A 12,319-nucleotide genomic window follows, 5' to 3' on the forward strand; every position below is an offset into this window, starting at 1 on the left:
ACGCGATTCCACTTAAATTAGTTCTCATCTGATCTATTTATTTACTTATACCATGTCTCTTTTTACAGTGGAGTCAATGAGGCATACAGGAGATATGTAATATAAAATAGTCAAGGGTAAACTAAAAACCAAGACAAGGGCCCAGTCAGTGTGGCTCAGTGGTGGAGCATCGACCCATGCACCAAGAGGTCGCTGGTTCAATTCCCGGTCAGGGCACGTGCCCAGGTTGTGGGGCCTGATACCCAGTAGGAGGGATGTAGGAAGCGACCAATCAATGTTCTCTTTTATCGATGTTTCTCTCTCTCTCTCCCTCTCCCTTTCTTTCTCTCTAAAATCAATAAAGGGAAATTAAAAAAAAAAATCAAGACAAGGAAGACGAATTAAATATGGCATCAAGACCATGGGGTCAGGTTGGACAGAAGGAAGACATGATGACAATACAGTTCTACTGTTGCTACAAATTGGCTGCTGGTTTGTTTTGGGCTTCCTGGATGGGAGGGGCAAAGTTCACTTTTCCCTCTGGTCCACGAATGTCTTGCTGGTACACCACTATGCCTTGTGTCCATCATTCCCTAATCTGTAGCCCATTACCTCCTGGGATACAATTTGCTCTTTGTGACCTACAAATAGCCCCCGTTCGTGACCTTCAGTTCCACTTGTAAGAGTTCTTGGGTATTTCCGCCTGGCTCTGTGCTTCTCTTCCACTCTGTTTTCTACCCCAGGCTTCTATTGCCCACTCAGTCTGTCGTGCTCAGCTTAAGCTCACCTACGGCCTTGTTTCCTTGTGGGTCTGATTCCACCTTGGGGCTCCTTTTTCAGATTTGGCCACCTCTACTGGCCAGCGGAAGTGGCTATTTCCAAGAGTGACAATCTAGTTGGTCCAGGTCATCATTTTATATCTGGCCATGTTACAGTTGGCCAGTCTATGAAGCGGTGACCTGGGTCAGGTACTCCAGTGTCCCTGGGCCAGTTAACCAGGTGTCAAGTCATATGGTCCAAAATATGAGCCAAGAGGGTGGGGTGGGGATGTGGAAGGAGCTGTGGGTGAAACTGTTTTCCTTGCAAAGAGATTTCGATATGGCAAGTCATCAAAGACTTTATCTCTTCACCTGGGTGAGGGATTGAGCATGCACAAAACAAACCAGCTGCCTTCTTGCCTCTATTCTATCAGTTTACAAAATAAAGACCCATGGAAATAGGGAACAGACTGACAAACCTCAGGGGGAAGGGGGATGGTAGAGGGTGGGAAGAGACAAGCCAAAGAACTTCTATGCATATATGCATAACCAATGGACACAGCCAATAGTGTGAGGAAGGCAGGAGGGGGGTGGGAGCAGGGAGGAGGGGGTCAAAGGGGAAAAAGACGGGGGACATCTGTAATATTTTCAACAATAAAGATAAAAATAAATAAAACAAACAAAAAAAAAACAAAACAAAATAAAGACCTTTATCTTTCCGAAAATCTTTCCTTCTGAGTTGCTTAAGTAATTGTCTTTGGAAGTGTGTTAGCGGTTTTGGGAAGCCCTGCAGCAAACCATCCCTTTCAATGTATTAGGCGTATGGATTTCTGAGTGTATTGCACTATAACCCTCTCCCCACTTTTTTTCGGTTAAATGTCATATTGATTTACAGTCTGTGGCACAAGTCTTTTTAGATCTTTGCTACTCAGACTGAGGTCAGCATGGACATCACCTGGGAGCCCGTTGGAAATGCGGAACCTCAGCCCCACCTGGGCCTACTGCAGCAGAACCCCAGCGGTCAGTAATAAATCTGGAATCAGAATCTGGCTGTCCTGAATCCTAATCATATTTTCTTCCCACCACCCCATGATGTCTCCTCATCCAGGAAATGAGGAGGATTGATTAGATCATTGTTAGGATATGTGATCAGGGTGATCATGATTTATCATCTGTAGTGACTTTTGAGAGTGCAAGAGGACACCACAAACTACTTAGGACAAGAGACACAAGGTGCCACAGGTGGTCACTCTATATACCTACAGTTTTTTTCTGTTGTACAGAGCCCTCTGTTAACTAATTGAAACAGCATAAATATTCAATGACTAGACGATCTTAAAGTGCTAACTATTCAATAAAATCTGATTGTCAAGTAAACACACACACATGCAACACACACACACATACATGCACACACACATACATGCGCGCGCACACACACAATTTCATTCACAGTCTAACCTGATCTAGAAAAAAAAAAGGGAGAAAGCCCAAATCAACAAAATAAGAATGGGGAAACAATCACAGATACACATTTAAAACAATTCTGTAGACCCAGAGACATAGAAAGAAGCGGGGTTCAGACTGACAAACTTCAGATGAGAGGGGCGGGGAGGAAGGAAGAGATAAACCAAAAAACTTAGGCATATAAGCATAACCAATGGACATAGACAACAATGCTGGGGCAGGGGGCGGGGACGGAGGGAGCACGTCAATAGGGGGAAAAGGAGAAACATCTGTAACAAAAATAAATTAAATTAAAAAAAGAAAACGATTTTGAAATTACAATTGAAAACCTGGATGAAACGATGTTCCGCCCCCAATCATGCACCATTGCAGTGGCCCAGCTAGATCGGCAAGCTACATGTGGTGGCTTTCTGCCAAGTCATTTCCCTATGAGTCAACCTGACTTCAGAGTTTGGTTTCTGAAACTGTTATTCCAGTGCTTTAACTCTGAGCTAAGATGTCTGGGTAGCTTGGCAGGAACTCGGCTCTTCCGCCGGGGTGGGAACCAGATTATCTAAAGAGTTGTTGGCTTAGTGCCCCTCTTGTGGCAAATGCCCACCTACCCTTTTCTGAATCTGCTTTATCTGCCACCTTCCAGCTGCCCAGCTCTAGAAATGAAAAGCAGGCATGTCCCTGGATCCCGAGAATCCTGAGTGTTAGACCAGAGGTCTCACCCTGTCAGAGATTGGTTAATCCTAGTCTCTCCTTTAACAGATGATGAAATTGAGAATAAGGAGTAGGAGGTAACAGTTAAATTGTGATTATTTCCATTCCAAGTTGTGCACTCTATTACACTATCTTTAATAATCCCGATAGTAATAATATCAACAACAATATCTATTGATCTGTTTACTCCATCTCCCCTTAACAACCTTATGAGGTAGCAGTCATTGCGTCATCCTCATTTTACAGAAACGGAAGCACAGAGGGAGGGGTTAAATTGCTTGCCCCCAAACACACTGGTTACTAAGTAGCAGAGTTGAGACCTGACCCCAGTAACCTGCTCCTGCACAGAGCCTATACACTCACTCCATTTGCTACTCCAACAGTTCTTATCATTCTGACATGACATGTATCTCAGATTACCTATATGACAGAGCCACTAGGCATGGTGATCTTTGAGTCTCAAAAGACATAAGAGAAAGTATGGTTTACCCAACATTCAGTACGTGTCAGTCACGCTTACAAGTGTTGTGTGTTTTTTTTTCCCCAAGCATTAGCTCAGTAATCTCAACACCAATACCACCGCCCCCCAAACAAAACACACATGAAGAGGGTGCAGTATCCTCAGGGATCAAATGGGAAAATGAAGGCCACAGTTCCCATAACTCCCTTGAGATCCAGCAGCTACGTGGCAACTCGGACATTCAGAGACAGCCCATCTGGCAGGTGAGCGGCTTTCTTCACCGCCAGCTACACTCCACTGCCAATTGACTGGGTTATTCATTCGGTCCTCACAGCACCTGACAGACAAGGTGTCATTTCCCACCCGCTCATTTGCTTTTCTCTGGTCAGACCAGGAAACTGACCTGCTTGGCAAGTTTAAGTAACTTGTTAACAGCCATCCAGATGGCAGGGCAGCCAGGGATCCAAAGCCCGTGGTGGACTGTTTTCATTTCTCCAGGCTTTAGTGGTGTGGGCCAGGACTCACTCTGCAAGACATCCTCCCACTCGCGGATCCCGGACTCGCTGGTCTCACCTGAGGCTCTGCTGGGCTCCGGCGGAGCCACACACCGCCCCCTGGCGGCAGGTGGGCACAGGCGCAGCGCATGCTAATAAGCCGGCGGCGCGGCTCACGGATTGGCTGGCGCGATCCCAGCGGCTTCCCCAAGGGCGTAAGTGCAGCGCGAGTAAAGGGGCGCCCGGCACCGGCGCCCTGCGGGTCCCCCCACCTCCCTTGGACTTACGAGTGTGTACGAGGCACACTGGCTCCTTCACTTGCAGGCTTCTGCTTTTCTCTCCCCTTTTGGGTTCTGGTTCCGAATTCATCCGGGGTCCAGGATGACTGTCCGACACCAAGGCCAGCAGAACAGGCCGAGGATGGCCTTTCCCGGAGGTAAGCGGGGTCGGTCACCCGGGCCCTGGGAGGTGGGCGGGGACCCAGCTGGGGGAGTGTCCGCGGAGCTGCCGGAGGCTCGGAGCGTGCGGGCTGGAGTGGAGGGCATCCCGTGTCTTAAATGACTGGTGGGATCAGCTTAGGTTTCCGTGCTGCCCGTAGACCCGGAGCGTCAGCACTGCCTGGGCAGCGTGCCGGAGGCTGAAGCTCGCTCCCCTCTCGGGCGGGCTGTTCCGAGGGTGTTCTACACTTTTCCCCGAGGCTCCCGTCGCCTCGGACTCCTGTGGTCCACAGAATGCACCCTGGTTGCCCTCCTTTCCTCCCTGGCTCACTTCCCCAAACCTCTGCTGCCACATCCCAGGATCACTCCTCCCACCAACACTTGATTATTACCCCATTTTACAGGTAAGGGAACTGAGAAGGCCCGACACTGGAAGGTGGTGACACCGGTGTCACTACAGTGGGAGGACAAAGCACAGTGGGCAGTGGGAAGGAGTCCTGTGCTTCCACGTGAGGAGCAGGGGAGAGAACCTTGAAGCTGGGACTGAAGGGTGCTGGTGCTTCTGTGGAGACAGCGCAGAAGGAAGACCCAGGCGCAGGGGCAGAAGCGTGCGCCAGTCTGGTGTGTTTGAAGCATGTTGTTCGCCGTGGGTCATGAAGATCCCCTATGCCTTTCAAAGGTGGCCCAATTTCCCCCAAAGGAAGCCATTCAGGGATTTGGAACAGGTGAGTGATGTAGTTAAAGTTCAAAAAACTGGTTGGGGTGTCTTCTTTTTGTAAAAGATGTTTTGATCTATTTTGGACAGAGAGGAAAGGAGAGGGACAGATAGAAGCAGAGACAGTGATGAGAGAGACATCGATCGGCTGCCTCCTCTCGTGTCCAGGCCCTCTCTGGCACCCCATCTACCTCAAGAACCTCTTCACATCCTTCAAGGAGCAGCTAAACCATCACTGAATCTTCCAGAATCCTTTCGTGATATCCCACCCAGGAGAGAGTGAATGCCTGCACCTAGACACTTCCTGTCCCCTCCTGGTATCTGTCATGGCACCTGTGATGTGCCATTGGGTTTGGTGTATGTGACTGTCTCCCACTACTAGACTGGAAGCCACTTGAAGACAATGTCTCAAATATCTTTGTTGTCCCAGTGCCTATCGATGTCCGACAGAGTAGGTGCTCAATAAATGTTTGTTAAATGGTGGAATGTATAAATGATACAAGCAATTCTAAATCCACCCAAACCTCATTAAGATCCCTACTCCTTATAGTCTCTGCCCAAGCCACACTCTTTCCCTAGAGGAAAGCAGTTTAGAAACTGGAGGGTCTTTTTCTCCCCACGAAGGTCAGGGCTGCCAGGACAGAGGAGGTGAGAGGCAGGAACCGGGACAGAGCCTGGTGGATGCTGGAGGCCACTGCAGGCTGCCTATTCGTGCCCTTGGGTCCACTGTGTGTCCTCAGCTAACTCCCCCGGGCAAAGCTCCTGGACTGTAGATGCTCCATGTCTTTCAACCACATCTTAAGCCCAGGACCTGTTCCTGGTGGGGTGCCAGTCACCAGGCCTCGCAACAGAAATCAGAGGCAGTGGCAGTGTGGCTGATGGGCCTTGTCTCCCTGGTATTGCACTGAGCATAGGAACAACAGGAGCAAGAAAGGCCCTTTTGCCCGGCCGGTATAGCTCAATGGTTGAGCGTTGACCCATGCACCAAGAGGTCACCGGTTCGGTTCCTGGTCGCGGCACATGCCCAGGTTGTGGGCCTGATGATTGAGCATCGACCCAGCACCAAGAGGCTGCTGGTTCGATTCCCGGTCAGGGCATGTGCCCAGGTTGTGGGCCCGATCCCTAGTGGGGGGCATGCAGGAGGCGGCCAATCGATGTTCTCTCTCGTTGATGGTTTTTTTTCTCTCTCTCCCTTCCTGTCTCTCTAAAATCAATGAAGAAAAAAATTAAAATAGTTCTTATTGGTCCCTTTGAAGGTTAGTCCAAAATTCCTCATTGATGAATGTTTTCTAACACAAAGGGAAAGGAATGAAGCTGCTGATATTTTATCAGAAAGTTTAAATTTCAAACTAGCAGAACAGGTAAAACACCTCCATCCACTGCTCAGCTCCCTGACTCCTTAAAAAGATGGTCATTTCACCCAGTGAAGTAACAGTGTTTTCAGTAACCCAATTCCTGTGTTGAAGCCCTCCAGGACCACACAATGTGACTGTATTCAAAGACTGTCTTAATCCCGTGGGGTTGCTATACTAGAATGCCCTGGACTAGTAGCTTAAACTACAGAAATGTGTCCTCTCCCAGTTCCGGAAGCTGGGAAGTCTGAGGCCCAGGTGCCAGGACGGTAGGGTTCATTCTGATGCGTCTCTTTGGCTTGTAGGTAGCTGCCGTCTCGCTGTGTCCTCACATGACCTCTGCGAGTTCCCAGAGAGAGAGGGAGATAGCACCTTCCTAGTGTCTCTACTCATAGGCACTAATCCTCTCAGATCAAGGCCTCGTCCTAAGAACCTCATTTAACTAATTAATTCCTAGGGGCCCCATCTCCAAATGTAGTCATAATAGGGGTTAGGGCTTCAGTATATGAATTTGGGGGGAGGTATACACATTTAGTCTCTAACACATATAGAACCTTTAAGAAGGCGATTAAGCTAAAATGAGGCTGTTGGGTTGGCCCTACTGCAATTTGACCAATGTCCTTGTAAGAAGAGGAGATTAAGACACACAGAGACACCAGGGGCAGGTGCACAGAGGGATGACCACCTGCCAGCCAAGGAGAGACACCAGAAGAAACCAACCCTGCTGGTGCCTTGAGCTCGGACCCTCCAGCCCCCAGGGCTGTAAGAAAATACATTTCTGATGTTAGGTTTCCCAGTCTGTGGGACTTTGTTACGGTAGCTCAAGCAAACTGACAGACTTATGACATGATGTTCTAGGCTTCCTGGGTCCTAGGTCTGTTCTTCCCGATGCCTGCCCTGCATTTTTATCCTTTCATGCCTTTGCATATGTGAGCTCCTCATCCGGGATGTCCTTTTCTCTGTACCCGAGGCAGTCAGTTCTCACCAAATGCTCCATGTGCTTTCTTAGAACTAACTGGCCGTGAGTAGTGACGTGTGTGGCTTCCAGGCTGAAAGCATTGAAAGGCAGCTGCGAATTCTCTACATTTTTGTCTCTTTCCCTGCTCACTGGTCGGGACAGCGTGATGGAATGAGGAACCACAGATGGCAGCAGCCTCGCTGGCTGAGTCATGGCGCTGAGAAAGTGCCCAGACGTTGCCAACTTGAATCAGCATTTGGATGAGAAATAAATCTGTTGTATCAAACCTTGGAGACTGCAGTATAATCCAGTCTGTCCTGACTCATCCTCTCCTTTGCTGCCAGTTCAAATCTTCATCTTTTAAGTCCCGCTTTAAATGCCACCTTTCTTGAAGAGCCTTCCGGAATCAACCACCCCGCCCCCATCAGAATTCCTCTCTCCTTTCTGCTTTCCCAGCACATGTACCTTGTATCTATATGGTGCTCAATGCTTAGTGTTGTGGTTAGTTAAGTACACGCAGAGTTAGTGACTGAATGCTTGAGAGTATTAATTCTGGAACCGGACTGACCGGGTTCACATCTCAGCCTGTCATTTATCAACAGTGGGACCTTTGATGAGTTACTTAATCTTCCAGGAATCTTGGTTCATATCTGTTCCTCTATACCTGCCAGAGCCCCTGGTGTAATAACTGTTTAATAGCACCTGCTTGTCAGTCTCCTTCTATTTGCCTTGCAGATCGAAGCATCAGGAAAACACACATGGAACCAGAGATGGGGATCAAACCGCAAAGCCAGAGGGGCCTGTTATCAGGGGCCCGAGCGACATAACAAAACTGGCATAGACTCTAGTTTTCTCCCACAAATCAGTTCAAATTGGAGGGACAGAACTCAGAGGGAGGAAGGCAAGATGAATCCCATGTTATTTCCTGAAACCGCTTTCCCTGAGGTCATCATTTTTATGCATCTATCAAGATGGTTCATGATTAAATTTTTTCTGCTAATGACTTACCTTGATTGATTTTTAAATATGGACTCGCCCTTGCATTCCTGGAATAAACCCTAGTTGGATGCTGGATTTATTTGCTAATACTGTATTTAGGATTTTGTACCTATATTCATCAGTGAGTTTTCTGTTTTGTTTTCCCTCCTGACACCAGCCCGTTCTCCAATTCTCTGACACCAGTTCAGTTCAGTTTTGACCCTACCTACCTGGAGTTAGCATTAGATTCCAAAGGCTGAGGGGCTCAGTCCCACAAGACCACCCCCACCTTAGGCGCCAATCCCAAGTCCAGAATCACCCATACTTCTGATCGACTGGCTATAAACAGGGGGCTTCCACATACCCTGACCCCCTGAGTTTCAATAATTTGTTAGAACTCATAGAACTCAGAAATGCACTTTATTTACCTGTTACCAGTTTATTATAAAAGAAAAAATTCAGTCACAACCAAATGGAGGGGTTGCGTAGGGCAGGATACGGGGGGAGCTTCAGTGCTCCCTGTGGGCAAGTCACCCTCCCAGAACCCTCCATGTATTCAACTGGGAAGCTCTCCGACTCCTATCAGTGGGGGTTTTTATGGAAGTTTCATTAGTAGACGGACTGATTAAATCATTGGCTGTTGGTGATTAACTCAATCCCCAGCCCCTTTCCCCTCTCTAGAGGTGGGGGTAGGGACAGAAACCGCCAATTCTCTTCTGATTTCCTGGTCTTTCTGGTGACCAGCCCTAAGGGCCTCCCGCAACCAGACATCTCATCAGCACACAAAAGACACTCTTATCTCTCTTCAGATTCCAAGGGTTCAGAGCTATGAGCCAGGAGCCTGGACAAAGGTCAAATATTTACTTTCTATTCTACCATAACGTTAGGGACTAGCCAGTAAATTTTCTTTTTTGTAGTAAATAGCCTAGTCTAATTTTCCATCAAGGTTATATTGGCCACATAATAAGAGTTAGGAAGTATACTGTTTTTCTGCTCTCTGAGTTGGTGCAAGATTGGTGCTATTTAAATATTTGCAAGAATTGCCCTGGCCGGTTTGGTTCAGCTGTTGGAGCCTTGGCCTACCGTCTGGAGATACCCAAGTTCAGTTCCCATTACGGGCACGTACCTCGGTTGCAGTTTGTCCCCGGTCCTGTACGGGTAGAGGCCACTCGATGTGTCCCTTTCACGTTGATGTTTCTCTCTCTCCCTTCCGCTCTAAATGAAAAAATGAAAAAGTGTCCTCGGGTGAGGATAAAAAATAAAATAATAAATATTTGCAAGAATTAACTGGTGGAGCCATGTTGTTGGCTTAGAGTTTTCTTTGTGGGATGTTCTTACATAACAGATTCAATTTATTTATTAGATAGTAGATACTCAACTTTTCTTTTTCTTCAGCTGGTTTTGCAAAGTTACATTCTTCAAGAAATTTTTCTATTTCATTCAAATTGTCAAATTTTGGGTGTCAAGTTTTTAAAGAAATCTCTTATTAAGGCTTTTGATGTCTGTAGGATTTGTAGCGACATCCTTTTTTATTTCTAATATTGGGAATTTATGTTATCTCTTGTTTTTGTTGATTAGTTTTCTTAGGAGTTCACCAACTAAAAATATTTTAAAAGAACCAAGTTTTGATTTTGTTAATTTTCTCTATTGCATATTTTTCTCTCTATTGTATGTTTATCTGTTTGTTGTATAAACTATGGAGGAAGGTATGTTACTCTTTCACTATGATTGTGGATATGTCTCGAGTTTAATTTTTGCTTTATATACTTTGAAGTTATATCTTTGAGTACATACAGATTTGTGAATTGATATCTTTCTGTTGGATTGACTCATTATATGTCCTTTTTGATTTCTAGTAATGCTTCTTGTCTTAAAGTCTTACTTGATACTGATATAGACATACTCAGTTTCTTTTTGCTAGAGTTTGTATCTATCTTTTCCCATCTTTTTACTTTAATAATTCGGTTTCCATATATCTAGTGTCTCTCAGAAGTTACATATAGTTGGGTTTTGTTTTTTTATCTAATCTGACAATCTAAGTCTTTTACTTGGATTGTTTAGTCCATTTACATGTGAAGTAATTACTGATATAGTTTGGTTTATTCCTACTTTCTTACTATTTATTTTCTATTTGACTCCTCTGTTTTATGTTCCTTTTTCCTTCTTTCTTGCATTTTATTGGATTAATACAATTTTATCTGCTATTCTATTTCACACCCCAAACTCATAGGTTATATATTCTGTCGTTATATATATTTTCTAATTATTATCCTAGAGAGTAAACATGGAAATGAAGGGAGGAATGAAAAATCCCAGAAAGGATAAATATATGGGTAATTACTAAATGAATATTAAATGTCATCCCAATGATTACCATGTCTGTGGAATTTAAATATATGCCTAGAACTTAACATGTACAACAACACAAAATGAAGAAGGGAACACACTTTTAGGAAGCTAAAGGTCTGTAAGGTTCTAGCAGTCCTGGGAAACTGGTAAAAGTAATCATTTGTATTAGATAGAAGTAGGACAACATTACACAGCTGGTAAATGCAGGGAGGGTTTGGATCAGGTGTAACGGTGCTCTTTGCTCTGGGTCTAGCCCTGTCTTGTACTTGCATCTCCGCTGCTGACGCTCTGACTCAGCTTCCCCACAGGTTCGCTGGAAGTGCAGGAACTCAGAGGTACCTTAGAGGTCTCCAGGCCAACGCTCTCCCTTCATTGAGGAAAGGACTGAAACTTGGACCAGGTCAACAGCCTGCCTGTGGCCACACTGCAATCAGTCAACCTTCAATTCCTGTGATTTCTCTTTAGGGCCACCCTTAATACATTATCACCCGTGTAGTTAAGTGACAGCTGTTGTCGGAAGCGCATAGAAAATATATACCCAGTCAGTCACTCTTGGAATTTATAGTTAGAAATGGATAAAAATACCTAAAAGCTACCAAAATGATGATAGTTATAATATCTCAACAATGGATAAATGTGATTTGGACGAGCTATCCTATGGCACTGAAGGTGCTAACTGATTAGAAACTTATGTGCAGTTAATCTTCACATCAAGGGCAATGTCACAGAGGAAAGGAGACTGTTAAATAGGTTAATACAGGTCCTGGCTTGGATGTGTCAAATGGGCGTAGGAGGAGGTCACTGAGAGGACGTGACTGCCAGTTGACCCTGGACAGAGGCTCCTCCCCCCCTCCCCATACATTCTGCCCATTGTTCCCACAGTGGAAGACATGTTCAAGGAGGAAGCCTTGGAGAGCAAGCAGTGTGTTGTTGAGACCATCTGGATAGATGTGAGTGGATCCTGTTAGGCCTCTATATAAACTTTTAAGATACTGGCTGCTGCGTGTGGAGATCTACTTATCTTGCAGATGCCCAAGATTAGCCTCATATGTAAGTTCCCTGGCTTATTAACCCTGCCACTGTAACCATGCAGAAACTTCATTTCTTTTTATAATACTCACCCCAGGATATTTTACTACTGATTTTCAGACAGGGAGGGAGGGAGAGAGGGAAAGAGAGAGGGAGAGAAACAATCAATGTGAGAGAGACACATTGATTGGTTGCCTCCTGCACAACCCCAACCAGGGCCAGGGATCGAACCCCAACCAAGGGGTGTTGACCTGAATCCAACTTGCAATTCTTTGGTCAGAGGGCTGATGCTCTAACCACAGAGCCAAACGACCAGGGCAGAAACTTCATTTTTTTTATCCTCACCCGAGAACATTTTTCCATTTTTTGTTCAGATAGAGCGGGAGGGAGAGAGAGGAAGAGAGAGAGAGAGAAACATCGATGTGAAGGGACACATCGAGTGGCTGCCACCCGCGCGACCAACCAGGGCCGGGGACAAACTGCAACCGAGGTACGTGCCCTTAGCGGGAACCGAACCCAGGTCTCTCTGTACCGCAGGCCGACGCTCTAACCGCTGAGCCAAACCGGCCAGGGCGAAACTTCATTTTTTAATCTGACCTTTTCTTTTTTCCTTCCTTTTGATTCCAACTAGCTTCATC

General features: G+C 46.1%; 1 long non-coding RNA gene across 1 annotated transcript; it reads left to right on the plus strand.

Annotated features, from left to right (window-relative positions):
* The first annotated feature begins 4,071 nt into the window (after nucleotides 1-4,071).
* Nucleotides 4,072-8,261, plus strand: LOC118634461. Its single transcript, XR_004960354.1, has 3 exons — nucleotides 4,072-4,299; nucleotides 4,705-5,025; nucleotides 8,061-8,261. It is a non-coding gene; the product is annotated as an uncharacterized LOC118634461 (long non-coding RNA).
* The last annotated feature ends 4,058 nt before the right edge of the window (nucleotides 8,262-12,319 follow it).

This window comes from Molossus molossus, unplaced genomic scaffold, assembly GCF_014108415.1.
Source record: "Molossus molossus isolate mMolMol1 unplaced genomic scaffold, mMolMol1.p scaffold_m16_p_19, whole genome shotgun sequence".
Classification (NCBI taxonomy): Eukaryota; Metazoa; Chordata; class Mammalia; order Chiroptera; family Molossidae; genus Molossus; species Molossus molossus.